The sequence below is a fragment of the Lissotriton helveticus genome, chromosome 5_1 (assembly GCF_964261635.1).
Source record: "Lissotriton helveticus chromosome 5_1, aLisHel1.1, whole genome shotgun sequence".
Taxonomy (NCBI): domain Eukaryota; kingdom Metazoa; phylum Chordata; class Amphibia; order Caudata; family Salamandridae; genus Lissotriton; species Lissotriton helveticus.
This window is the reverse complement of record NC_136065.1, coordinates 1,120,542,385-1,120,568,903: the sequence shown is the minus strand read 5'-3', so window position 1 is coordinate 1,120,568,903 and position 26,519 is coordinate 1,120,542,385.

Genomic DNA, 26,519 nt, shown 5'->3' with positions numbered 1-26,519 from the left:
TCTAGAATCCCCATCACTAACTGTGAGCAGTCTGTCTCGGCCTCTACCTTCAAAGGAGAGCCACAAGATTGCTGCCCACTGCTCCTGAGGGATCTGCTGTACTCTGCAGGCTCTCTCAAGGGTAGTCATCCATTTGTGGATGTCATCCCCATTCTTGTAGGGGGGCACAATCTTACTCAGGTTTCTATTGTCATAGGACCTGTCTTTATCCTTTTGGATATTGCTGCCACCAGTGGATGCTAATCCACTCTCTCTAGGCTGTCTTGCTCTAGCAAGCTTCTCTTTGGCCAGGGCAACTTCTAATTCTTGCTTCTGGATCCTAAGTTCGGCCTCTCTCATTTTGGCCTCATGTTCCCTTCTCTGAGGGATAGACAACTCCCTTCTGGAGTGTCCATGAGAACCTCTAGAAGCTTGGGAGGCATTGGACTCACCTGAGTGATTCCTTCTCCTCCTTTGCTCCTGGTTAAGTCCACTTGGGGGTATGAATGGGTTGGACCCACTTTCAGTCCCAAATGTGCTTAAGTTAGCCTGGTTAAGCCTGCTGACTAGCACCTGACTATTTCTCTCATCCTCAGACCCACTTTCCTCCTCCTCCTCCTCTTCTTCCTCATCCTCTGGCTGAGTATCTCCAGTGAACTGGTCTTCCTCATATATCTGGATGACAAGGGCAGGGGTGTCAGTGTTGTCATCTTCAGTGGGAGAGCCTCCATCTCCAGTCCCTGAGGGGCCTGGTTTGGAGGTCTTTAGAGCTTCAGACCTGTCTAAAAGCTCTCCGAGGTGGTCTGCTGTAGGGGTAAGACCCGTTTTGATTCCTCTTAAGGAACACAGCAGCCTCAGTTCTTTAAAAGTAAAGATAGCAAATTTGGATGGTGCCTTTGGAGGGTAACTCTCAATAGAGATAGGTCCAGTGGATCCCTCTGCTCCAGACATTGCTCTAGTGTGGGTGGATATGTTGCAATTTACCTACACTGGTGTTTGCCTACCAAACCTATCTAGTAGTTGTAGTCAGGGTGTGCTACTCCCTATCCTCTACAACAAGTAAGTTCAGTAGAACTTAAGTATACTAGTCTTGTTTTAGTGTACCTATCAGGTACCTGTATGATCTTTCAAATGATACTCTCAAAGATTGTAATGGTAAAACAACAGCAAGATCTAATCCCAACCGCTGCTCACCAATGTGAGAAGTTGGCCTGGTATATGATGCTCACTAGTTCTAGTGATCACCTTGTACCATGCCAAGCAACCCTTATGATGATTGGTTGTAAGTCAACCTTAATAGACCAGCTATCCTAGTAGCGTGGACAAAGCAGTCTTAGGCTAAACTCTGTAAAGGCATGTGAAGCAAGCTGTTTTACCATACACAATCCCCTTGAATACCAAATGAAAGTACACCACACAGATATATATTGAAAATATATATAGATTTATTTCTACAAATATCCCCTATACTCTTTATGAGCACAGAAGCAAATGCGTTAAAACAAAACACAGTTTAAATATACAAAATTTGCACAATATGGATGAGTCCTAGGGGCCACCTAAACCATATACTAAAATAGTGGTATAAGAACCACTATGGGGAAAGGAAAGAGGCCTAGGGCCTGGGGAATCGCTGGATCTGTTCTAGACTAGCAGTGATGAAGTGGGGAAAGGCCCGCGGGACTCGGGTGCAGTGCTCAAAGTGCACGCATGCACCAATGTTAAGTCAATGGTGCGTAAAAGTTACAAAGTTAGTGTTTTAGGAACCTTCCGATGGACCTACAAGCATAAAACTTTAGACACAGGCACTAGAGGTGTATACCAGTGTGGGAACACCAGCGTTGCTGAGTTACCTCACCCACAGGAAGCGGGTGCACAGGTGCGAAGTTGTGTCGGGTTTCGTCACGCAGGTCGATGGTGCTTGGAGCTGAAGATGCTGCAGGCGGGTCGTCGAGGAGAGTTCCGGTGGATCCAAGGGTGGATCTGAAGAGGTGAAGACCTGAAAGCAGAGGGGACAATGTTCAAAGTCACTAGCCCGTGACTACCGTGGAACCAGGATGGAACCAGGCAATGTCGGGTGCAAACAGGTGAAGAGGTGCAGCTTGTCTCCACAGCCACGTGGACACGAAGAGGTTAAGGATGTCCAGGAGTCGATCATGAGCTGTCCCACAAAGGCTCTAGCTGATGGCGGTGTCAACAACTTGATTGGAGCAAACAGGCCTTGGCTAATGCAAGCCACACAGGAAGTGGAAAAAGCCTAACACTCGGACCAGCAAGGTCAGAGCGGGTGCTCCTTTTCAGGGGAGCAAGGGCCAGTCTGGAGCAACCAGACCAATGTTGCAAATTGTAGTTTTTGTCGCCAAGATGGCCACTAGCTGCGTGGCAAGTGACCGGGAGGGCGCGTTGAGTGGCAAAGTGCAAAAGGGCCCCATGCAGATCGTGGAGATGCTGGGGAGCTGAACTTTGGTGCAAATGCTGCTCGGTGTTGGGGCTTCTCAAACCCCAAAGCACAGCATCGAGGGTGCCTCAGGTGCTGCGCAGTCAGCTCTTTGAAGGTCTTACAAGTTGTCCGGTCCCACATCTCTCGGTGCCTCCACGGGTCCCTTCTTTGCAGGGACTGTGGATCGGGCTCTGAGATGTCTGGGAGTCTGGGTCTCGTCAGGCTATGCGCTCGGGCTCCGGCAGGAGGCGGCGGCAAAGCAGACGTCGAGTTGCTGGTTGGTGCCTGTATTCACAGGGTGGTCACTCCTTGGCCACAAGGGAGATTCTCTTCAGTCTTCTGTGCAGCAGAATGTCGAAGTCCAGTCTTCTTCTTAGTTTCAAGTCGAGTTCAGGATGATCTGAAGTCCTGGGACACAGCTCCTACTCTTATTCCAAATCTAGGGGCCTGATTACCTGCTAGGTCCCTCCTGTGGGTGGGACCAGGAAGGGGGTGGTTACACCCCCTTTCCTTTGTCCAGTTTCGCGCCAGGACTGGGGCTGGAGAGCCCCAGGACCGGTTTGAACTGGCATATGCACAGGGACACCTTGTGTGCCCCAGGCATGTCTGATTCTATTCAGCCCTGTCCTATCCAATACACATAACCCTGCCTGGGGTGGTGCTAGCACCTCCCAAGGTAGGAAACCCTTTGTCAAAGCCTCCCTCGCTGGAAGGACTCCCAGCAGCAGGAGATCAGACTTGTGTCTGTGGTGGCAGCATCCATTTTGTGATGCTGAGGCTCATGTTTAACTTTACCCGGGTTTCAGGTTATGTACATGTCGTGTCCCTCTAGAAGGGAGGAATGCTACCCCCGTCGCCAGAACTGGCGAGGGGGTAGTATTCCAATTCGTATGACACCTTACTCGACATGTTTTGATAAAGCCAAACCAAAGATAGCATTTAACCGCGAGGTTCATAATGCACTTAAGAGTATATGGTATGGCAGTATCATGGAACAGCTAAAGGAATTGGTTCCGAAAACTGCAGACAGGCTCAGCTCATGCCAGAGCACTATCTCACATATTTCCAAGCACTCTGCCTCCAGGATTGATAAGGCCTTCCATAGGAGTGGCTGATAGGAACATATGTGTCCATTTTAGGTTAGGCATAGGCATACTATACCTAAGTAAGGGGTGATTACACCGACTTACCCCAGCTGAGTGATCAGCCAGTTGTGTTAAATATGGAGGCCAGGCCAGGGGTGGCACAATACGTGCTGCAGCCCCTGGTAGGCCTTGGAAGCACCTATGCCCTGGGTACTTGGGTACACTGTTACAGGGGCCAATAAGGTGAACCAGTTCCAATTTCGTAATGCACCTAATGTGCATTGGCATTAATTTAGAGAGAGAACAGCAGGCTGTGGGTCTGATTAGCAGGCCCACAGCCACATTAAGTCATAAACCAGTGAAGCAAAAAGCAAAAATTTGGGGTGACCATGGGATAGCAGACCCTACTCTCCTACATGTCTCCCTCCATCCGGAGTGTTATTTCATACAACCTATGTGGAGAGCTGACCCTGGTATCTGCAGTTTCAACTTGAATGTCCACATGCAAGTCCACTGTCTCCAGAAGTCCCTTCAGGTTCTGGCGAGCCATTGTTACTTCTGCTGCGCTGTCCAACATTGTCTGAGCCCATTCTCTGTTCTTGAGTTGTGTCCTCAAGATCCTCGGCAAGTCTCATTTTTAGACCTGCTACCTTCTGTTCAGTGAATTTCGTTTTTTTGTTTTTCTGAACGTATTGATCGTCTTTGTGTCGTAATTTAGCAGCGATTAGATTAAGCATTAGCAGAAGACATCCTGTATTTAGAGACTATCTTGTCTTTTTATGGAATCCATTTTGTATTTGGCAGCCATTTTAGATGGCCATGTGCTCACCATGTACTCAGTCCTATCTTGCTGTTCTCTGCTCGGTATATTTAGCCTCTTCCTTCTACTTTGCACATGCTCAGTTGTGCTTGCAGCTGCTAATATTCTGTAACTGTCAGGATGTGCTTGCTAGCATTGGCAAAACTGTTAGCTCCTCCTACTTGTCGACTGTGCATTTTCTGCATGACCATCTATGTGTTTAACTCTTCTTATGTGTACTTGTACTGCCCCTTTTTGGCCCCTGTGAGGGTATATAAGAGATACTGTGGCCTTCAGTCCTCAGACCACCTCATACAGAGTGCTGCGGCTTCTGTGTGACATGGCCTCACTTGTTGTAATTTAATAAATATGTTTCTCTTGATTACAGATTCTGTGCCAACTTTTTCATGCTGCTTTAAAGGATCAGGTGTTAGTGCAAACCCCTGAGATGGGATTTTTGATTTCCCTCATTTGGCGCGCCAACTTGGGGCTCATCAGAGCGGTGACTATCTGAAGGAGTGGTCAGGAGACAGAAATTTACTGAGGAAGACAAGGCAGGATTCTACTAAAGGAGGTACCAATTCTGGGGGTTCTTAGTCTCTGTAGCCCAGTCTACTTCTGATCTTCCTGATTTTTGATCCTCCATATGATGGCACCCCTGACTGAGAACATATCTGGCGTGAATATTTTAAAAGAAAAGACTGTTAGGTCATTCAAAACTTGGCAGATAGTATCTGGACGCTCGTGCTTGGTAAGAACCATTGTATGGTAATTACTGTGAGCTTATGGTAGCCAGTGACTCGCAAGGCAGTTTTAGGATACGCTTGCTGTGGCTTATGGATATGGATATGGATATGGATATGTATGGATGATCGATCATATTTATGATATGGATTATGTGATATATGCGTTGCAACACATGTAGGCAGGTAATGTGGAGATGTTTCTCCATTTATGGTTATGAGCGGCGCAATGATTAAGTGCCATTTTAGATTATGATAATGCATATTTTGCATTATGTTTGCATGCCTGTTCCAAACTCACATGTAAAATGTGTAGTTTTATGAGAGGTACCATAGTGAGATATGAATTGAATTAGCCGGCTTCCCCTAGAGGGAAAACTTAAAATAGGTTTTAGGTATGAAAACATATTTCTTCCTTGGTGAAATTTTTCCCCAGGGAATTTAAATATGCCCATAATACACATGAGGATCCTTTGTTCTGTGCAATTTTATGTATGAAGATATGCAGAGCGGTTTTTGGTGTTCTGCCAGCTTGAATTAGTGAATTGAAAGTATTTCTACTTCAGTTTTTAGAATACTGTTGAGAATAGGGTTTCTCCTTGTAAATATGACTTACAACTGGTATTTACATAGGTGGTTTGGATGCAGTCTGCGGGCTGTTTTTGTTTCTGGCTTTAGTGTTGACCCATGGTTTAAAAGGTGTGTTTAACTGTCTAGCTGGTTTGTGGTTTTTTCCCCATTCATGTAACTTTTGCTTGTACATTGCGTTGTCGCTATTTATGAAACATGGCTAAAGCGCGCTGTATTGTGTGTCTTTTGTGTTTTACCCCTTTTCTGTTTATGTCTGTACTGAGCTCAAATGTATTTTTGTGGGTATTTTTGATGTTTTCAGTCTGTTAAACATAATGTTAGATTAATTAATATTAGGGAAAAATTCGATAGAAATTCAGGAATGACCTATGTGATGTGCTAAACATAACTATATGTTTCTCCTTAAAGTTATAGGGTAAGGAATAGCGCACATGTACAATTGTTAAATGTTTAAGGGATAAACTTAAAATTCTTATTCACTAGGAATATTAAAGGCCTACAGCAGAAAAATGAAATGGTGTGTTTTTGTAGACAACACACTCGTAGCATGTTTACTTAATATACATTGCATTAAGATGCTTACAGGCAAAACAGTTTAGCTGGAGGGAGTTTTTCTGAACTTAAAATGTGTATTCTTAAACACGCATTTCAAAGCTTGGAATGTCTGTTTTTAGTAAGGCTGCCTCCAGGAAATTTAACACTGGGTAGGGCCTGCCGTCAAGGGCACAGCTGTTGTTTTCGCAGGCCATGTTTATTTAGCCAGGACTTCTTCCTTAGTTAAACGTGCAACTTTGCATTTCAGAGTGTTATTTTGGAAACAAGGTTTACAAAAATAAGGTTAATTATTTGTATCACAGACAGACATTTTAATTGCGGTTTCCCTTCTCTTTTAGCATTTCTGGCTCTGTTGCTAAAATCATTGTCCTTTTCAAACAAAAGTAGCACGAAGTTGACGTGTATTTAAAATTGAGCTTATGTACTTAGGCTTGTGAATAGTTGCTCTAAAAACATAAGCAAGGGGCAGATTTATAATAGGGATGCAGCTTGGTTTTAAATATAGGATTATTACAAAAACGAAATATAGAGAGTAATTTTGAATTATGACATAAAAAAATATTAAAAAAATAAATAAATAAGTGCTTTTTAAAATCGTTTTTTGATATTCATAAAGCTTAATACTCATACTGTGACCTCCTAGCATTATAATTTAATTTAAGTTGTGCAGTACTGCATAATGAGGACATTTATGTATGGAACCTTCACTTGGCGCAGGCGTAAGAACTCATTTTTTTTCAAAGCGCAGAGGCTTGTGTTTAATATCAGGGTTGAAGGTTCTGACTTCAGCGGGGCCTACTGAGCCATTCATTCATTTAAGGTTGATAAAATGTGTAGCATTGCATGGCACAGTGACACACATTTATTCTGAAGCTGTTATGGTGTGTTGTTATGTTCCATGAATTATTCACAGGCTCTGAGAATAAATAAATTGTAGTTCTCTAAAAGAAGTAATATATTTAAAATGTCTTTTTAAATAGGGTTGATTATTGCACAGACTTGCAGAGACTTATTGTCTTTGTCAGTTTCACAGTGAGGGTCCCAGGGGGGGTTACAAGAAAGCTTGGTGTTCCAGCCAGATTTCGACCTTTAGGGCAGTGTGGTGGGGGCTTAGGAGTATGTGAAAACAAATGGTGAAATAATTGCTTGGAAAAGCGTCACGCAAAGGAGCCATTCACGTCGACATTTGAAGAGTGCATTCCTGACACGGCTTTTTATAAACAGCAGGGCCTAAACTGGGGGGTTGGTGTAAGGGACACGCAGAGGCTGTGAAAGAGTTTTTGCTTAAGATGGTTTTCGAACATTTACAAAAGCTGGGTGGTTCCACTTGAGATTTTGCGTGTTATGTGAAGTATTGGCTGTCTGATGAAACAAAGATGTGTTTTTATGACTTCTTTGAAATGAATTATCTGTGCATTTTCATGTTTTTTGCATTTCTTCCATGAATTTTCCCTGCTTTTCCTGTGTGTCTGACGCGACACAGTAAGTTATATTTGACAGCTGATCTTCACTGACTGCTTGATCTGCTGTCAAAAGGGTGAGGATGGATTAAAAGAAGGTGTTATTTAGGTATAAGTCTGACAAAATTAAAATGGGCCCGAATGGTTTTTTAATGTTATTGGAGTGTTTATTGTGCAGAAAGTGCATGAAATGGTGTTGCATGCTATTGTGTTTTTTCTGTGCTTCGGTATATAGCAAAGTATATCTGATGGCTTGGCATGAAATGTCCTATATTATGTATGTTTGTGATCCATGTTGGTGCTTTTGTAAGTTTTGCTGTGTTGTGAAGGGATGACATGACGATGTATATCCTTTGAGCAACAGTGGTTAAAACTTGTTAAGTGGTTAAACTTGTTGATACCTAATTATGATATTGTTATAAGACAGCACTTCACCAGTGCATGCCTATGTGGTTATAATATATACAGCAAAGTGTGCCACCTTTAGTCGTTACTGCTATTTTTCCCTTAAGGAACAGGCAGCCTCTAGATTTATGTATCCTTGATTGAACCTAAGGATGAAATTATAGATTTATGGCTCTTGTTAAAGGTGACCTAAACTTTTCATTTTTTCCCTGCAGAAGGACCTGGACCATTAGCTGACATTACCGTATATGGTGTAGGGGCCAGTGGTAGAGTCCAGATTTCTGCACTATTGTGACTTTTGTATCCATGCTTTTGGTATTATGTCACAAACTTGATTGTCACCCAAGTCATTTTTGTCCTTCCTATAGATTTTTCTTTTGCTGCTTCTCCCCTGATTGATGTCACATTGTGCCTAGTTTTTGGGGATTTTAGCTGTGTTCTAGTCCTATTTTCTTTTTCGTTTTTCTTTCACCATTTAGAGGTTTACATTTCCAGACTACAGTGATATATCAGGTTCCTCTATAATATGTGTAATTCCCTTTTGTATGACCAAACTGGTTTTCAAAATTTGTCTTTAGGCCTACTCTGATGTTTTCTAGTCTGACTGTTAGGGTAGTGATAGATTATAGTAAGATAAGTTGTCCACCTCAATAGGAGATACTTCCACGTGTATTTAGTATGACAAATTCAAATGCCTATTCTAAATTTGGTTTTTAGTTCTTTTTCCCTGCTGCTTTAATTTTTGGTGGGATCAGATGTGTCCTACTCATAGAAATACCAGGACTCTAGTTCTTGTCTGTTGTTTCTACATTGCTATTAGCTTTTGTATTGTATAGTCCACCTGACGCACAATTAGTCTACATGTCCCTGATAATCTGTATTATGTGATTTCTCTTTTTGAGGTGTTCTAGATAAGGAATTTAGGAACACCTAGACTTAATCATTGAGGAAAGTGTGCTTACCCCCTTAGACAATGTCACTATGTGTGAAAACATCCACTCAAACAGAATTTTTTATGTAGTTGTCTACCTTTAGATGATAGAGGGTATGCTCTCACATGGAAACCCAATTGAAGAGGCTAGAGGTGCTGTTTACCTACTACCTTTTGTCTTTGTACTCTATGACAATGACAGTATTTTGTTTTAGATCACTATAGTCCCATGGTGTATGGCCACTCCTTTGAAAATTGCAGGCCACCTGCTTGCAAATCCCCTGCAATGAATTGTTTTTTGTATACTTGCCAATAGGTCCAGCCTGTGTTTTTCTTTACTCTCACATAGATAGATGGAAGTGGTTCTTGGGTGCCTTGCTAATATGTGGGGCATCCCAAGACTAGGAAGTATTTTCTAACACTCTGTTGATAGACTGTCTCTGTGCCTTGTCTAAAGACAATTTGTTCTGTCCACCAATAGATATTTGCTGCTGTATAAACCACTACCAGAGGGGCCCGGACATCAGATTCAGCCTGGGGAGTCAGCGTCAGCACCAGTGCAGCTTGATTCCAAAGTGAAGGTAACCAGCACAGGCATTGCTGGCAACTAGGACCTAAGTGAAGGCGAAAGCCCTGTGATTAAGTGTGTACCCCTGCCACTGTTTTAAGCGAAAGACGGGGTCACAAATCAGAAAGGAGAAATCGTGGATCATGCCCAGCTGAGAGTCACAGACCGACCAGAATGGCAAGGAGGCTTTGCTTGAGGTGACCCCTTCTGAAACAAGGGTTGCTTCAGAGATCCTAGAATCAGGCCTCTGATTTCTGGTCCTAAAGTGAATACAAGTTTGCACCTTTGTTTGTTGGTCAAGAGATACCTGGGTACACTGGATGCAAATGTGTAGCCCCAACGAATGAGCAGTGCGCCAGCAGATCAATATAGGAGATAGGGAAGGACTTGAGATTAGGGTTCAAGTGCTGTGTTTCTGGTGCCTGTTAGATTGAAGTGAAGTAAACTGGTGCACTGTTTGAGACACTGGACAGGATCGCTAAGAGCATTTGCCTGTTGGGTGACTGCCCTATCCTGAAAGAAGAGACTTTTTTCCTTGAAACTGAACTGTGATTCTTGAGTTGCGAGTTGTGCAGCTCCACCGTGGAAACAACAAGAGCCTGCCTGTGAGGCTCAAATGGACACAGGGAGAAGACTCCCCCTCTGGTTGGTTGTAAAGCGGCTTCAATTTCCCCAAGGACTTCTTCTTTTTGTTAATAATGTATCCCTTTAGTTGTCCCATTTTTGAAGAGCAGCCCTTTACAGCTCTTGGTCCTAATTCCTATGGCCCTGTGTGGTCCTCCTGGTCCCAGATATGCTTGATGTTCTAGCCATCATAAAAGGAAAATGTAACAGTCAATTGGAAAATGTTTTTATTAGATATGAGCTGTTAGCTATTCTGAAATTTAAAATGAATAGTCACTGAAATGCATAGGAGCCCTGAAAATGTCTACTAGATAATTTTAGGATTTGCTTTAGCTCAGGCCAAGAAAAATGATAATTCTGTTTATAATAGTGGCCATTGCTTTCCCCTACTGTCGGTATGTTTATTATGATCCAATGCCCGTTTTTCTTGGATTCCTGCTGATACCCTTAGTGAAATGTTTAGACTGGAAAATGCTCCTCTAGCAATGAATTAGGATATTGATAAATTGTGAAAATGAATGTACAAATATTTTCTATGTTCTTACTGGATCATGGGAATGTCTTCAGCTAATGCTGAAAGGGTCGTCTGTCGTAATTTAGCAGCGATTAGATTAAGCATTAGCAGAAGACATCCTGTATTTAGAGACTATCTTGTCTTTTTATGGAATCCATTTTGTATTTGGCAGCCATTTTAGATGGCCATGTGCTCACCATGTACTCAGTCCTATCTTGCTGTTCTCTGCTCGGTATATTTAGCCTCTTCCTTCTACTTTGCACATGCTCAGTTGTGCTTGCAGCTGCTAATATTCTGTAACTGTCAGGATGTGCTTGCTAGCATTGGCAAAACTGTTAGCTCCTCCTACTTGTCGACTGTGCATTTTCAGTATGACCATTTATGTGTGTAACTCTTCTTATGTGTACTTGTACTGCCCCTTTTTGGCCCCTGTGAGGGTATATAAGAGATACTGTGGCCTTCAGTCCTCAGACCACCTCATACAGAGTGCTGCGGCTTCTGTGTGACATGGCCTCACTTGTTGTAATTTAATAAATATGTTTCTCTTGATTACAGATTCTGTGCCAACTTTTTCATGCTGCTTTAAAGGATCAGGTGTTAGTGCAAACCCCTGAGATGGGATTTTTGATTTCCCTCATTTGGACTTCAAGCGTTCTTCCTTGTTTTCTGACCATCCTCTTCCTTCTGATTTCTATGCCGATATCTGAAAGGTACGAGAGGAACGTATATCAGTATCTAAATACCTGTCAGGTATTTTCAAATTATCCCTGTTCCTGAGGTTGTACCTCCTTTCAGAGGGCTCCTTTTGATGAGACCTACCTCGGGAATGAGAACGCTTCTCTTTGGAAGTTTGTTTGCTTTTTCCAACTTCTTTTTAGAAGATTTAGGGCCATATTATCAAGGAAGCTGCAGTAGTTTATCGCCGCTTTACCAGCAGGAAACTGCCGATAAAGCGGCGATAATGGGCTTGATAATATGCAATTTGAATTTCAATCGATGCCCAGGTTAGATGTGTGAACATCTAACCTGGGCTTCGATTGAAATTCGAATCACATATTATCAAGGCCATTATCGCCGCTCTATCGGCAGTTTCCTGCTGGTAAAGCGGCGATAAACTACCGCAGCTTCCTTGATAATATGGCCCTAAAAGTGTTTTTAGTAAACATCTTTTCAGGACTTTCTGCCAGCTGTGGTTTTACTGGTTTACTACCCAAACAGTCTCTGCCTAATTCTTCATAGGATTTTGCAATTATTCTGGCAAGTTCTTGTGGTTGCTCTGTTAGGTCAAATTCCCTTAACCCATGGCGGATTGCCACTGATGCTGCTTCCCCTTTAATATTAGCTTATATTATTGAGGAAACCTCTTTGAAATATTTCAGTTGTTTCATACCTAAATTCAGGGCAGGCTCAGCTCCGTATTCGTTTTGCAGCAAAGACTGTACCCCAAGTGGTGCAGTCCTCCAGATGTGGTGTGATCCCCATTGGTAATCAGATTGTTAAAATTCTGTGTTTTTCAAAAGGGCAAGTGTTAGGAAATACTGCTTCAATTTGAGTAATTTTTTAGCTATCCAGAACGGAATTTGTTCACATTTTGCTGGTAGTTTACCCATGACTGCATGTAAAGTCTGTGGTGTAATTTTTAGTGTATTGCCCTGGTGCGAGGTTTGTTGTGGAATAACTACTGCTGGTTGGACTGTGAGAGACCGCATGACATATTGGACCAATTGTCTATAAATTTTAATTAATTCTTTAAGTTGGGCAAGTAAGTCTATGTCTGTCATGTCTTCGATTTCAGGATTAGAAGTGTAACCTGCTAAAATCGGCTATGTAGCTCCTGGTCCACCTAGTGGACCGAGCCTGGTAATGTGATTTAAATGTTTGAGGGCGCCTTTCAACTAGAGCTCATGCTCTTGGTATGTAAATGTAATTTCAATATCCTCGAAAGGAATATATTCATCTGGTGGATCATCTTCTTTGTAGAAGTGAAACATATGTGTTACTGGATTTGCTTCTGGGAAGACTATCCATGAATAGAATACCTCAGTCTGGTGATATTCATGTGCCTCTATCACAAACACTGCCCTACCACCTCTTGATGTTAGGCTATGTTTTATAAGTTTTATAGTGATGGCTTTCCTTAAATTTTGAGGAATGATTATAGAATTTGCATCGGTTTCTTGGAAACCTGTAAAGTGTAAAGCTGCTCCGGCGTTGTCGCCTGTAGCTGCAGTCGAGGGGTTATCCTCGTCAGCCATTTTAATGAAAGTTGCAGAGTAAGTATCAAGGAAACAAAGATAAGGTGCACAATATTTTGGAACACTGTATCCTTCAATGTTGAACATATCAAAAAGCTAATACATAGATTTATTCGTTCTACTCAGCTATGGTGAATATTATCATTTTACCCGCTCCAGACGTCTATTGGAGTATTATGGGAAAAAGGGTCTCTGAGAAAAGCACCACTGAGTTACTTCAGTATCTAGCGTTAAATTAAGTCAAGTCAAAGTCAAGTCAAAAAAGGCTTTATTTCGACATAAAAAATATCTTAAAAAGCGTACATACAATTAAAATTCATTTTAAACAATAAGAATAAGACATATAAAAAAGACTCCTTGCATGATAGAAATCAGCAAATAAAAACATGATTAAACTATTTGTCTAAGTCTTTTTGACCGAATCCGCCATGCCCACCCAAGATACTTCGAGGTGGCGCATGCATAAAATGAACGAGTGTCTGAAAGTAGTATCCTTAGTGCCATATTACAATGTCTTGTTCCCAGTGTAAGGCACATGGGTTTTAGCCATTTCGTCCGTGGAACTTTATAGACAGGACACTCGAATAAAAAATGAGGGACAGATTCATAACGCTGTGGGCAGAAAGGGCACCACGGGGCAGTCTGGTAGGGAATTTTCCAATGGCTTGTGAGTTCCATTAAGGGAAGAAGACCTATTCTAAATTTGAAATACAAGGATCTTTCCCATGGGGCTGAAATAATGTCCAAATACAGTTCTCTGAGGGGGACATCTTTAAACTCCATAAAATTTCTAGACGATTTACAAATCGTTACAGAAGAGTTTCTTTTATTTGCCACCCATTTCCAATAGAGTTGTTTTAACATTAGTTTGGGCGGAGCCGTCTGTTGATGCCATGCTTCTTCTAGGCCCAGATTGGCAAGTAATGCTTTGATGTCCCTTAACCATTTTATTTTTGTCCAGCCAGTGGATTTAATGATCTCACGCAGGCCATCCGCATAACTTGACAGCTCAGGGACTCTCCAGATGCGGGTCCACAGAAGCAAAGGGCGTAACTTGGCTTGGTCCTCAATCGCCCGACAGCCCATGTCTAATTGCAACGGCAGGATAGGGACAGAGGGACCGAGGGACATCAAACTTCTCAAGAAGGTGTTCTCAGCTCGAGTAAGATCTTTCATGTTTGACGTTCCCCAGAGTTCCGCCCCATAAAGAGCGGCACTTACTCCTCTGGCCGAGTAAATATCCATTACTGCTGCTATGGGTTTCGTAGAGGCTGCTCTTTGCTCTTTCAACAGAGCCCCAGTTACTCTTTTCAAACTTAGCAACATTTTGGTCAAATGATGGTCCCATTTCATCGAGTCCACCAGCCGGATACCCAAGTAATCAAACGTCTTGGTCCTTTCCAGTGCAACAGACCCCAATGTTGGTGGGGGGCCAAGTTTTTGCGGGGGATTCAGGATAAGATACTTTGTTTTGTCTGTGTTAATACAGAGTCCTCTTTGCTTGCAAAAGGCATCAAAACCAAAGAGAAGCTGCTGAAGTCCCATCGGGGATTTTGACAGAAGTAAAGTATTGTCCGCAAAAAGCAGGGTAGGAATTAAGCGACCTGCCAGACGGGGTGCATCAGCTGGTATCCTGGTCAGACAGTCCACCACCCCATTCACGTAGAGCGAGAAGAGTGTTGGTGCAAGTACGCACCCCTGTCTTACACCTCTGTTCACATCTATTCTTAAGGTCTTTTCACCATTCGGCCCCCAGCGAATTTGGGCATAGTTTTTTTCGTGGAACCTCATAATCAGGTGGAGCAGGTAAGATGGCATGCCAAGGTCACACAAAACCTTCCATAAATTATTTCTAGGGACCAAATCGAAGGCTGTGCGGAGGTCGATGAAGGCCAGATATAAGGTACCCTTCCCAATCACGACCACCTTCCAATAAATCATAAGTAGCCTTAATGTTTGTTCAATTGTTCCCGTGCCAGCTCGGAACCCAGCCTGGAAATCTGAAAGAATCTTGTTTTCCTCTGCCCACTGCTGGACTCTGGCTAAAAGGACCTTGCCTGCTACTTTCTGCGAACAATCAATCAGGCTAATCGGCCTGTAGTTCGCTGGGTCTTCTCTTGAGCCTTTCTTATGCAGAGGGACCACCTCCGCAGCCATCCATGAGGCGGGCAGGGGTGCACCCGCCATAGCAGCATTTAAAACTGATGCAATTAACATACTCCAATTGCCCAAGTCTATACGAAGCAGGTCACCAGGAAGGCCATCGGGACCAGCCGCTTTGCGCGGAACAAGAGATTTCATTGCACCTTCTGTTTCTTTCCTAGTAAACAGGCTTTCCTCGAAACTCCCATCACCTCGAGAGATCTGAGGTAGAGCGAAGTCCATTACCTCTGCTACAGGAGCTGTATACAATTTTGAGAAATGTAAATACCATTGATCCTCAGTTATGTTACAAGTGATGACAGTGTCTAGGGGTCTGTTTTTCTTGCGTATTAGGTCCCAAAAGCCTCTTGCATTTTTTCCACCACTGGCAACACGAAGTTCCTGCCAAAATGCGTCTTCCCAGTCTCTCCTTGCCAACTTTAGCTCTGCTTTGTAACTCTTGCGTTCGGTGGCTATTAGGGTAGCATCTCCACTTTTTACAGCCAATATTAGTGCTTTCTTTCTAGCACGACACTCTTTTGAGTACCAGCCAAAATTCCCATGCCGCTTATCAGGGTTATTAATTCCCCTTTTTATCTTAGCTTTAAATAGGCCCCCAATTGACGTCGAAACCTCACTAAACATTGCTGTAATATGGTTTGGACTGACAGGCTCATTTTCCAAAATTGCACAGGCCGCAGAGGCAACAGCACGAATGCAGGAAAGTTTTTCTTCATCGATTGCCACTTTATCCCACTTTAGTCGTCTTAGGCAGTTTGAGGGGACCACCCCTCCCAAAGGCATTGGCTCAGGTGCATCACGGTCTCCACTGACTAAATGACTCTCCCGCCACCAGCGTGTTAGGGATAGAGAAAGTGCATTATGGTCACTGTCCAGGGAGGGTAAAACTATCATGTCCATCATGTGGGCCCAAAAAGAGAAATTTAGAAGGATGTAATCTATCCTGGATGAGTGCCCAACCCTATTGTATGTATGTTCCCCTGCTAGGTCTGAGCGTGTTCTCCCATTGGCTGCTCTCAGGCCATACTCAAGTGTAAGGGAGTTTAGCTGAATAATTCTGGGCGTCCATCTATTTATTATTGGAAGGTCTAATGACGGGACGCCTCTCCTTGAGTCTTCATCATACAAATCCAGAGATTCATCTGGCAACAGAGGCTCAAAAGTGCAATTGAAGTCTCCCATGACCATAATTAACGAGTCTCCACTGCACTCCCCTAGAGTTATCTCTAAAGCAGAAAGAGTTGGTGACAATGCTCTCCCAAAGGCCCCACGTGTATAGATATTAATAATCTCCAGTTTTTCGGCTTTCCCTGGGCATGTTATAGTCAAGCGCATCAAATCTGGGGATTTTTGGGGATGATGGTATACTCTCCATCCTAAGGAAATATTTACCCAAATTAAGAGACCTCCATAAGGGCGACCTCTTCCCGATGCTGGGATGCCTGCCGGGACAAAAAAAGTGGCATAACCCACTCTGTGCCTTGGTTCCACGCACCACGTCTCTTGAAATGCACAGACTGAGTGGGGCTCAATAAGCGCCACCCAGTCTGGGGTATCCAATTTGTTATTTAGGCCTGCCACATTCCAGCTAATAACTTTCAAGATTGAATGATGCAAAGATTCCACACAACCTTCTACCCTACCCTGTATAGTCAGAGATTGTGCTCCATCCACTAACTCAATAGTCTCAGACCAATCGCCTGAGAAGGAAGGCACAATTGGGTTAGGCGAGGGTTGGGGTACAGGAACATTAAACAAGTTTACCCGCTCGGCTATGTGTGGTGTATTAACCCTAAGCAGGGGGGTGTTAGATGCTACTATATCACCAAGTCACCAACCCCAACCCTGGAATGGGGCTGCTTGGGTGGGTGTCCACGCCCTTGCTCTGGCATCCAGGGTTGGGTGAAAGCAGGTCCGCTGGGCAGCTTGTGCAAAACGCTCCTCCGTCAGGCAGCAAGGTACGCTAAAAAGTGCCTTACCAAACTGTTGGGTGCCATATAGTGTAATTCCTATATCCGTAATAGGCTCTGCGCATTGGAATAACATACACTATAGATTTGACAAAGGACTGAGGTCAGTATGTCTCTATCGAGTATATTAAACATAATTGTGTGTGTGCCAGCTAACTCGGAGGTCACTAGAAACTTTCTCGAATAAACGAGAAGGGATTAGTCTCTGACAACCGCAAAAACATGACAACTTTGTTTCCTCTAGAATCGGAACAATATCTTCAGAGTCGCTCAGTCAATCGTTCATGCTTCGTTTCTACAGAGTTGCACCGAAATAGAGAGACAGGCGTTTCAATTAAAAGGTATATTGAACAGTCTTGTTTCTCATGCAAGAGAAATGAACTGCTACAATTGTAAGACAGAATGCGAAATAGAATATGTACAGCGTTAGCAGTAAAATATAATAAAATATTGTAATAGCATGGTTTTGTGGCTATCACATATTTATTAAAATACATACATAAATAACATAGGCTAAAATACTCAACTGCTGCTTCTAAATAATCCTACCCCAGTGTACCTAACCTAAGTCTAGTACTAGGGAAAAAGTAGGTGCAGCTTTAGCATAAGTTTAGTTTTGCCAAGAATTAGCCAAAGGTTTCTCTAGGTTCTAATCAGCTCCATACCTTAGAATGAGAGAGGTTGGTATCTCTTTCTCGAGACTCGATTTCCCAACACCCCGCAAGGAGAGTCAGAAACACTGGAGTTGGATTCTCGGCAGGAGGATGACAGCGTCTGGTCAGTACGTCAGCTGCGGAGTTGGCTTCCTTCCGCACTTGCTGTGGCGAGCTGCGTCGTACAAGTAAGTAATCGAACTGCACCGAACCACACCATGCTTTGCCATAGCAAGTGAAGGTATATTTATACCTTGAAGGTGTTTATAAATGCCAGTTTTGATGTAAGAGTTGGGCATATGAACGTCATGAATGAACCTCTAGGGAATAGATGTTCATGCACAATAATGAGTTCTTGGAGAAATCAATATTCAAGCAAGGAGATGTCCCTAACGGCTTAAGAGTCTGGTTTTCCAAGAAATGTTTGTGACGTAGATGAATGGATGGAAGTAGCCATGCTTTATTTGGGTAGCATGGGCTATGCCGAAATAAGGACTGGATTTCTATGCCTATATAAGGGTAATGTGAATTGTACCTATATAAGGGTATGAATCGGGAAAATTCATACGGAATCAAAATCAACAGACAACAGTGGGGTAATAGGCAGATTTAGCGCCCTGTATTGCTTGGGGGTTACCTTGGGCAAGGTTATAGGGTTTAGAAAGGCATTTAGGTGCCGCTCGTCACTGCATCTCAAGGACTGATATAGCTTTGTGTAGTGCCTCATCATTGCTGCATGTAATTTATGCTTTGTGTATAGCAAGCATCCCATATTGTCGCGCAAAGTATGTATTGGTTGACTAGCTCGCTCCTGACCTAATAGCCAAACTAGTGTTTGTCCAGGCCTATCTGAAGTTGTATGTGTATGTGCAGAGTGTGCTGCGTAATTATGGCACCTTAGTCTCTCTAACAGGTCAATGTGCTCCGTACACAGCTTGTCTAGTCACCATGAGTGCCCTACATCCTCACCACCCTTGTTTCATGTTTTAGCAGTTGGCGCTCTATTTTGCTGAGTGCATTACTTAATTGTAAGTTTGGGCTTAAAATCCGTTCCGTTCGCGAAATTTGCGGAATTTAGGCAATTTCGCGGTCTGCGAATTTGCCCAAAAATCCGTAAATTCTCAAGCTTGCAAATTTTTTTGCTTGCAAAATACAATATCGCTGAGAAAGAAATGCCCTGATGAGCCTATAATCCCAGGCATTTTAACATATTCCAATATGGCACCCGCTTGGAAGCAGATAGATGCACACGAAGGGAGACACCTACTCCCGCGAGACAAATGAGCACTTGACCCTCGTTACAGCGGCTTTATTGAACGCCGTACTGCGGGGCTGTACACGGCCGAGAAAACGCTGGTTACCAGCAAGACCCCGGTAAGAGGTTGAGTGAGATGGTAGATCTGAACGGCTATACGAATGATTGAGGCAAGAGGCTGTGCGGCAAAGAATGCGTAGGAAAGTTAACAAAATTGCCACCAGTACTAGGTTAACTTTTTCCAAAAATGGAACGAGTGAAAGATGCGAGATGAATGAAAGTCCATATTACATTCAGACCCCATATGGACTCAAGGTTTGAGTGAGTAGGGATACATAAGCAGCAAATGCGAATAGGGTTTTGAGATAGAAGGCGTGCATGCAGATACCCAGCCAGTCGCAATAACTATGAGGCTGACTTTTCAAGATATCCAAGTGCCTTGAACAAACGTGCCAAATGTGAACTCACAGTATGAGCAGAGAGTTCATATAGAATTCGCAAATAGGACAGGGAGAGTTCACCCTTTCCCATTGATGTGTGTTTTTTTAGACTGACGGGAGCAGTTGGATGAAACTATTCACAACCAAGTGACAGTGACACAATCAGCTAGGAGGTATAGGTGTGCCCTCCGAAGCCTACAAAATGGTAAATCAACTGTGATGTTTTAAATGGGGATATTTCACAGAGTATATTTGTGCTATATCTACTTTTTATTAAACAGAGAATCAACCAGCCATTTAAGCCCTTTTGACATGAAGAGCGCTGTTTCCCCCTTTTTATATCTCTACAGGCACATGAGTGAATTGGTGCAGGGTGGACTGACAGACCCAAGCCCTGAAGAAGTTGCCGTAAGTTGCGGCAAAGGCAACGAAACATGTCGGCTTTTCAAAGAGTTTTACAAAGACAACAAGGGTCCTCAGGGAATAATAATAAACAGAAAGAATAATTTTTACAGACCACAATCGGTACTATAACCAAATTTCCAAACCCAGCCGGGTGAGGAATTGTTTAATTTAAAGATAAAAAGGAAGTGTGGTTGACCTGAAGGTGGTCAGTTATGAACAATTCAGATGGGGCACAGTCCTGTACCTATCCATCAGAGAAAGGAATGTAGCAGAGGTACTACAAAAGTAAGAGGAAGGGTTTACAGGCAAGAGGTTTCCTTTTACTTTTGTAGTACCTCTGCTACATTCCTTTCTCACCCGGCTGGGTTTGGAAATTTGGTTATAGTACCGATTGTGGTCTGTAAAAATTATTCTTTCTGTTTATTATTATTCCCTGAGGACCCTTGTTGTCTTTGTAAAATTGATTACCCATGGTCCAAAGGTACTTATTGGGTTCCCTTGTTAAATAAAAATGGCTTTTTAAAGAGAGCAGACACGCAGCCCAGAATAAAGTTGAGACGGGCAGCGCGATCTAGCTCGGTTTTATTAACTCACTGGATTAGAGTGCATTATTGGTGACACTCTTCTCCGCACTTGTTGGGTCCAGACTTACAGTGCACCATACCTTGGTGTACAGGCAAGTGCTGTCCCCCTAGCACCTTTACTGTCACCTATATTTAATTTCTTTTCACACTACACTTTTTTTGGTTGGAGTGGTGGATGCTGATGATCCGAATCTAGGCGGCAGGCGAGTACCTTCCTGCAAAGCCTCCATGGTGTTACTCCCTTGAGGCTCCACCACTCCTTTTCTCACATTTTTTTCATTTTTTTCTTTCTTCTCTCCTATTCTTCTTCTCCACCTACTCTTAACACCTGGGAAGGGAGGGAGAGCAAGGTAGGAGACATAGTGGATTCAGCGCATCTTCTATTTATGATATTACCGTAAAGGGTGAGCTTGGTCCAGTAAATAGCTGGCGAGATGATTATGGCTACAGCTCCAACCCAATAGATTTGTAGGTTGGTATTGATCAGGAACAGTATACTCACCATAAGAACAGGTCTCGTGTTGTTGATAGTACAGTGAGTGGGGCACGACCTGTTTTTAAATCCCCTAAGCTCCTTGTTGTAAGCAGTTTTGAGAATGGCAGCTTAGCCGTGAGAGCTTGATAAATAGCTGGATTATATAGTGATATATACTTTATTATCACTGAGTGTTAATGGGCGTTTGAATTAGTGGTTGATTACTCCTATGTGATTTTAACCCTGCAACATCGTGAAGTGATCTCCATTGGTATGGCTATACACTGCCTATCCTTTACAGATGACCATATAGCCTCCATCCTGTCTGGACCCTCACTTTTACCAGATGCCCCACAGAATGCTAAGTCAGCCACACGTGATGAGTGGGAAAAATTATCCAATACTAGGAAACGCCAAATCAGGATAGCGCTCCATGGAGCACTTATGACCGAGTACCTCAGAACAGGGGCAGCACCAGCTAGTCTTTTGGTACGAATCGAACCTAAGATCTTCTTAGAAGATAAAAAATTCAGAGTCGATTGGAGCTACATCGCGAACAAGTGTACAAGGGACTGGCTTGTTTTAATTATCGAAACAGCCAAAATATTAAGTGAGGAACTTCTAAAAGAAATCCTTGATATAGTAGAAACCATAAAAGCAGACAGAACTATAACAGACACTAAAGAGCAACTGAGTAAGATTCAGAGTGATCTGGGTGAATACCAGACATACATGGTGAACCAAAAAACTTAAAGGCTTAAAAAGAAATCTAGACAGATTCAGCCACGAATGGGCATACCCTTACACAGAGGATCGTTATTACCAACAAGGTCAGGAACAGAGCGCTGCACCCCAGGGCCAACGAGGCAGAAGACGACAAGGTAAGAGGGCACCAAATAACTGGTCCTTCAACAATACAAGCAGTGAAGAAGACGATGAAACTGCACAACCGACCACATCTAACCAACGGGTCAGATTTGACCCCAACGTTAGAACAAACGAGGACCTAGGAGCCCTTTTTAGGGTTTTTTAGGTCAGCAATCGCAGCATCCTCCCAACCTAAGAGGAGCAAGCCACAGAAGCAAAGGACGTGGCCGCGGACGACAGAACCCTAACGCGACATGGCAGATGTTCTCACCCCGGCTGACACGGAGCCGAGGCAGGGGCCCGGTACAATTATGAGGCAGGACACTATAGTAGTGAAACTATCACAATACCAACTAAGTCAAGATGAACTAAATGTCCTTAATAAAGGCTTGGGGTATGTACCCACTCCCAAGCATGACAGCTTCCTACTAAGGGGAGAGATATATGGGATGATGAGAAAATCTTTCATGGGAAGGAACCAGAAGAACCAAACAATTAGTCCTTGTATTCTACTAACTTGAGATGTCCCTCTACCTTCTGTCCTCCCAGTAATGCCGTGGGACCGGAAGTACAAGTGTTTGAGCAGAATGTCCTACAGGACATTAACAACCTTGAACAGAATTGGGGTGGCACACCCCATACCAACATGAACAAGAGAGATTGGGAAGCTCTAAGAGCACTTAAAAGTAACACAGCCGTTACCATCAAACCGGCGGACAAGGTTGGAGCGGTGGTGGTGATGGACACAGAGAACTATGACATGGAAGTCCAACGGCTGTTGGGTGATCGCCATAACTACAAGCCTTTGGCTAAAGACCCCACCAAAGAATTACAGGACATCATTGTTAAACTAGTCGCGGATGCAAAAGAAAAGAGATGGGTGACCTACAAAGAAGCCAAGTTCCTAGTTAATTTAAAACCTAGGATGCCGGCGTTCTACATAGTACCAAAAATACACAAGGCACAAAGGCCCCCACCCGGGCAGCCTATTGTGTCAGGGATACAATCACTTCTAGAACCTCTCTCGCAGTTTTCGGACTACTTTCTCAGAGAATGTGTGGTCACCCAACCATCATATGTTAAAGATACCACCGATGTGTTGAAACTGCTGGAAGAAGTCACCGTTGACCAACATAACAACTGGTTGGTGACGATAGACATAGAATCTTTGTACACCAGCATTCCCCAAGAGGCAACACTGGTGGCAGCAGCACGCTCCTTGGGGACTTGCGAATGGTTCTATGATACGCCGCAAAGCTTCGTACTACAATGCATAGAACTTGCATTAACAAACAACATTTTTGCTTTTAAGGACCAGATTTACCTTCAAGTCTCTGGGACCTCAATGGGGGCTACCTTTGCCCCCAGCCTGGCATGCATCTATGTCGGCGAATTCGAAGCCCACTACATCAACCATGAGACTAATCTCTTCCAGAGGAACATTGTCCTCTGGAAGAGATATATCGATGACGTGCTCTGCATTTGGCAGAGCACTGAAAAAAGATTAAATGAGTTTCTAGAGTGGTTGAATAGGCTGGACCCATGCCTCAAATTCACATGGAATGTGAGTAGGACAAAGGCTACTTACCTTGATCTTGAAATCCGAGTTGAAGAAAATAAATTAGTCACGGGGGTCCACCAAAAACCAACGGACAAGAATTTACTGCTGCACTATAGATCCTATCATCCGCGGGCTCTGCGTGATAACTTGCCGGATGGGCAATTTCTGAGATATCGCCGAAATTGTTCATCTACAAACGACTTCACGGAGCAAGCTCAAGAACTGGCAACCAAATTGAGTGAATGAGACTATCCGAAAAGAGTAATTCGTCATGCACAGAAACGAGCATTAACACCTCTCGTGCAGCACTACTGGAGAGAACAGTGAAGGATAGTGAAGAATGCATCCCAGTGGTGACCACTTTTGGACCTATGTCCACACAAGTACAACAAATCATCAGACGACATTGGCACCTCTTAAGCACCAGAAACATGAAGATGCCGCAACCTAGATTTGCGTTTAAGAGATGTACCAACTTTCGTGACCGGCTGGTCCATACACGCCCCAGACAAACTGCAAAAGATATTAACCTTCCACATGGACACTATCCCTGTGGGGGATGTTCAGTTTGCGTACTCACAACCACCATGAAAACTGTGACCTTGACTAACAATAAGGTCTGGCATTTGAACAAATACAGTAACTGTAATTCGACGAATGTAATTTACAGACTTACTTGCCCCTGCGATCTACACTACATCGGACTTACATCACGCAAGGTCAAAGTCCGTATACAGGAGCATCTAAGCACCATACGAGCAGGGAAACTGACAACTAAACTAGTTCAGCACTCTAAAACATTGAGACATGCCCCGAAAAGCATCCGATGGGTTGTACTAGAGAAAGTATAGGGAGACCAGTTCAACATTGAGAGGAGACTCAGCACGAGGGAAGCGAGATGGATATACCAAGAAGGCGTAGACCAGATGGGCCTGAACGACCTCATTGATTGGGGTAGGGTGAATATCTAGTCATCTGAAATTATTGTGCATACTGTGAATCTCTTGTCCACATGATATAGTGATTGACATCAGAATCCACTATAATAACTAATAATCAATGAATAACACATAGGTGCAACGGTAGAACGCACTGTGGGAACCACAGCACATGCACAGTGTAATGGCATTGGTGACAGATAGGTGGGGACCCACAAACACCCAGACATGTAAACTGTTTAGCGACATTCATTATATAGGAACATAGCACTGGAACCGTGCATTAGAGTGCAACTAATAAAGTTATATGTATTCTACATCAGAGTTAGCCCATAGAAATTCGTCTAGGGGCCACTCACGGGCGCAGATGAAAAGTATGTTCACCTAGCTAGGACATTCCATCTGAATCCCCAAAGTAATGAGTAGCGCAAACAGAATTGCGAGAAAGAAATGCCCAAGTATGTCTGTTGTGGGTTGAGAGATAGAACAAAACATAGAGACTGCACTGTTTAAATTACCGCAGTATGAGGGAAAATGTGCAAGGCATAAAACGATACCTCATTTTAAGTCCCGCTACACAATTGCGTTGTAGGTCCAAACGCAAAGAAGGGCGCCAGGGGAGTAAGAGTTAAAATGTATTTGGAGAAAGAAATGCCCTGATGAGCCTATAATCCCAGGCATTTTAACATATTCCAATATGGCACCCGCTTAGAAGCAGATAGATGCACACGAAGGGCGACACCTACTCCCGCGAGACACATGAGCATGTGACCCTCGTTACAGCGGCTTTATTGAACGCCGTACTGCGGGGCTGTACACGGCCGAGACATCGCCAGTTACCAGCAAGACCCCGGTAAGAGGTTGAGTGAGTACGTAGATCTGAACGGCTATACGAATGATTGAGGAAAGAGGCTGTGTGGCGAAGAATGCGTAGGAAAGTTACCAAAATTGCCACCAGTACTAGGTTAACTTTTTCCAGAAATGGAACGAGTGAAAGATGCGAGATGAATGAAAGTCCATATTACATTCAGACCCCATATGGACTCAAGGTTTGAGTGAGTAGGGATACATAAGCGGCAAATGCGAATAGGGTTTGGAGATAGAAGGCGTGCATGCAGATACCCAGCCAGTCGCAATAACTATGAGGGTGACTTTTTAGGATAGCCAAGTGCCTTGAACACACGTGCCAAATGTGAACTCACAGTATGAGCAGAGAGTTCATATAGAATTCGCAAATAGGACAGGGAGATTTCACCCTTTCCCATTGATGTGTGTTTTTTTAGACTGACGGGAGCAGTTGGATGAAACTATTCACAACCAAGTGACAGTGACACAATCGGCTAGGAGGTATAGGTATGCCCTCCAAAGCCTACAAAATGGTAAATCAACTGTGATGTTTTAAATGGGGATATTTCACAGAGTATATTTGTGCTATATATACTTTTTATCAAAGAGAGAATCAACCAGCCATTTAAGCCCTTTTGACATGAAGAGCGCTGTTTCCTCCTTTTTATATCTCTACAGGCACATGAGTGAATTGGTGCAGGGTGGAGTGACAGACTCAAGCCCTGGAGAAGTTGCCGTAGGTTGTGGTAAAGGCAACGAAACATGTCGGCTTTTTAAAGAGAGCAGACACGCAGCCCAGAATAAAGTTGAGACGGCCAGCGCGATCTAGCTCGGTTTTATTAACTCACAGGATTAGAGTGCATTATTGGTGACACTCTTCTCCGCACTTGTTGGATCCAGACTTACAGTGCACCATACCTTGGTGTACAGGCAAGTGCTGTCCCCCTAGCACCTTTACTGTCACCTATATTTAATTTCTTTTCACACTACACTTTTTTGGTTGGAGTGGTGGATGGTGATGATGAGAACGTAGGCGGCAGGCGAGTACCTTCCTGCAAAGCCTCCATGGTGTTACTCACGTGAGGCGCCACCACTCCTTTTCTCACATTTTTTTTCATTTTTTTCTTTCTTCTCTCCTATTCTTCTTCTCCACCCACTCTTAACATCTGGGAAGGGAGGGAGAGCAAGGTAGGAGACATAGTGGATTCAGCGCATCTTCTATTTATGATATTACCGTAAAGGGTGAACCTGGTCCAGTAAATAGCTGGCCAGATGATTATGGCTACAGCTCCAACCCAATAGATTTGTAGGTTGGTATTGATCAGGAACAGTATACTCACCATAAGAACAGGTCCCGTGTTGTTGATAGTACAGTGAGTGGGGGACGACCTCTTTTTAAATCCCCTAAGCTCC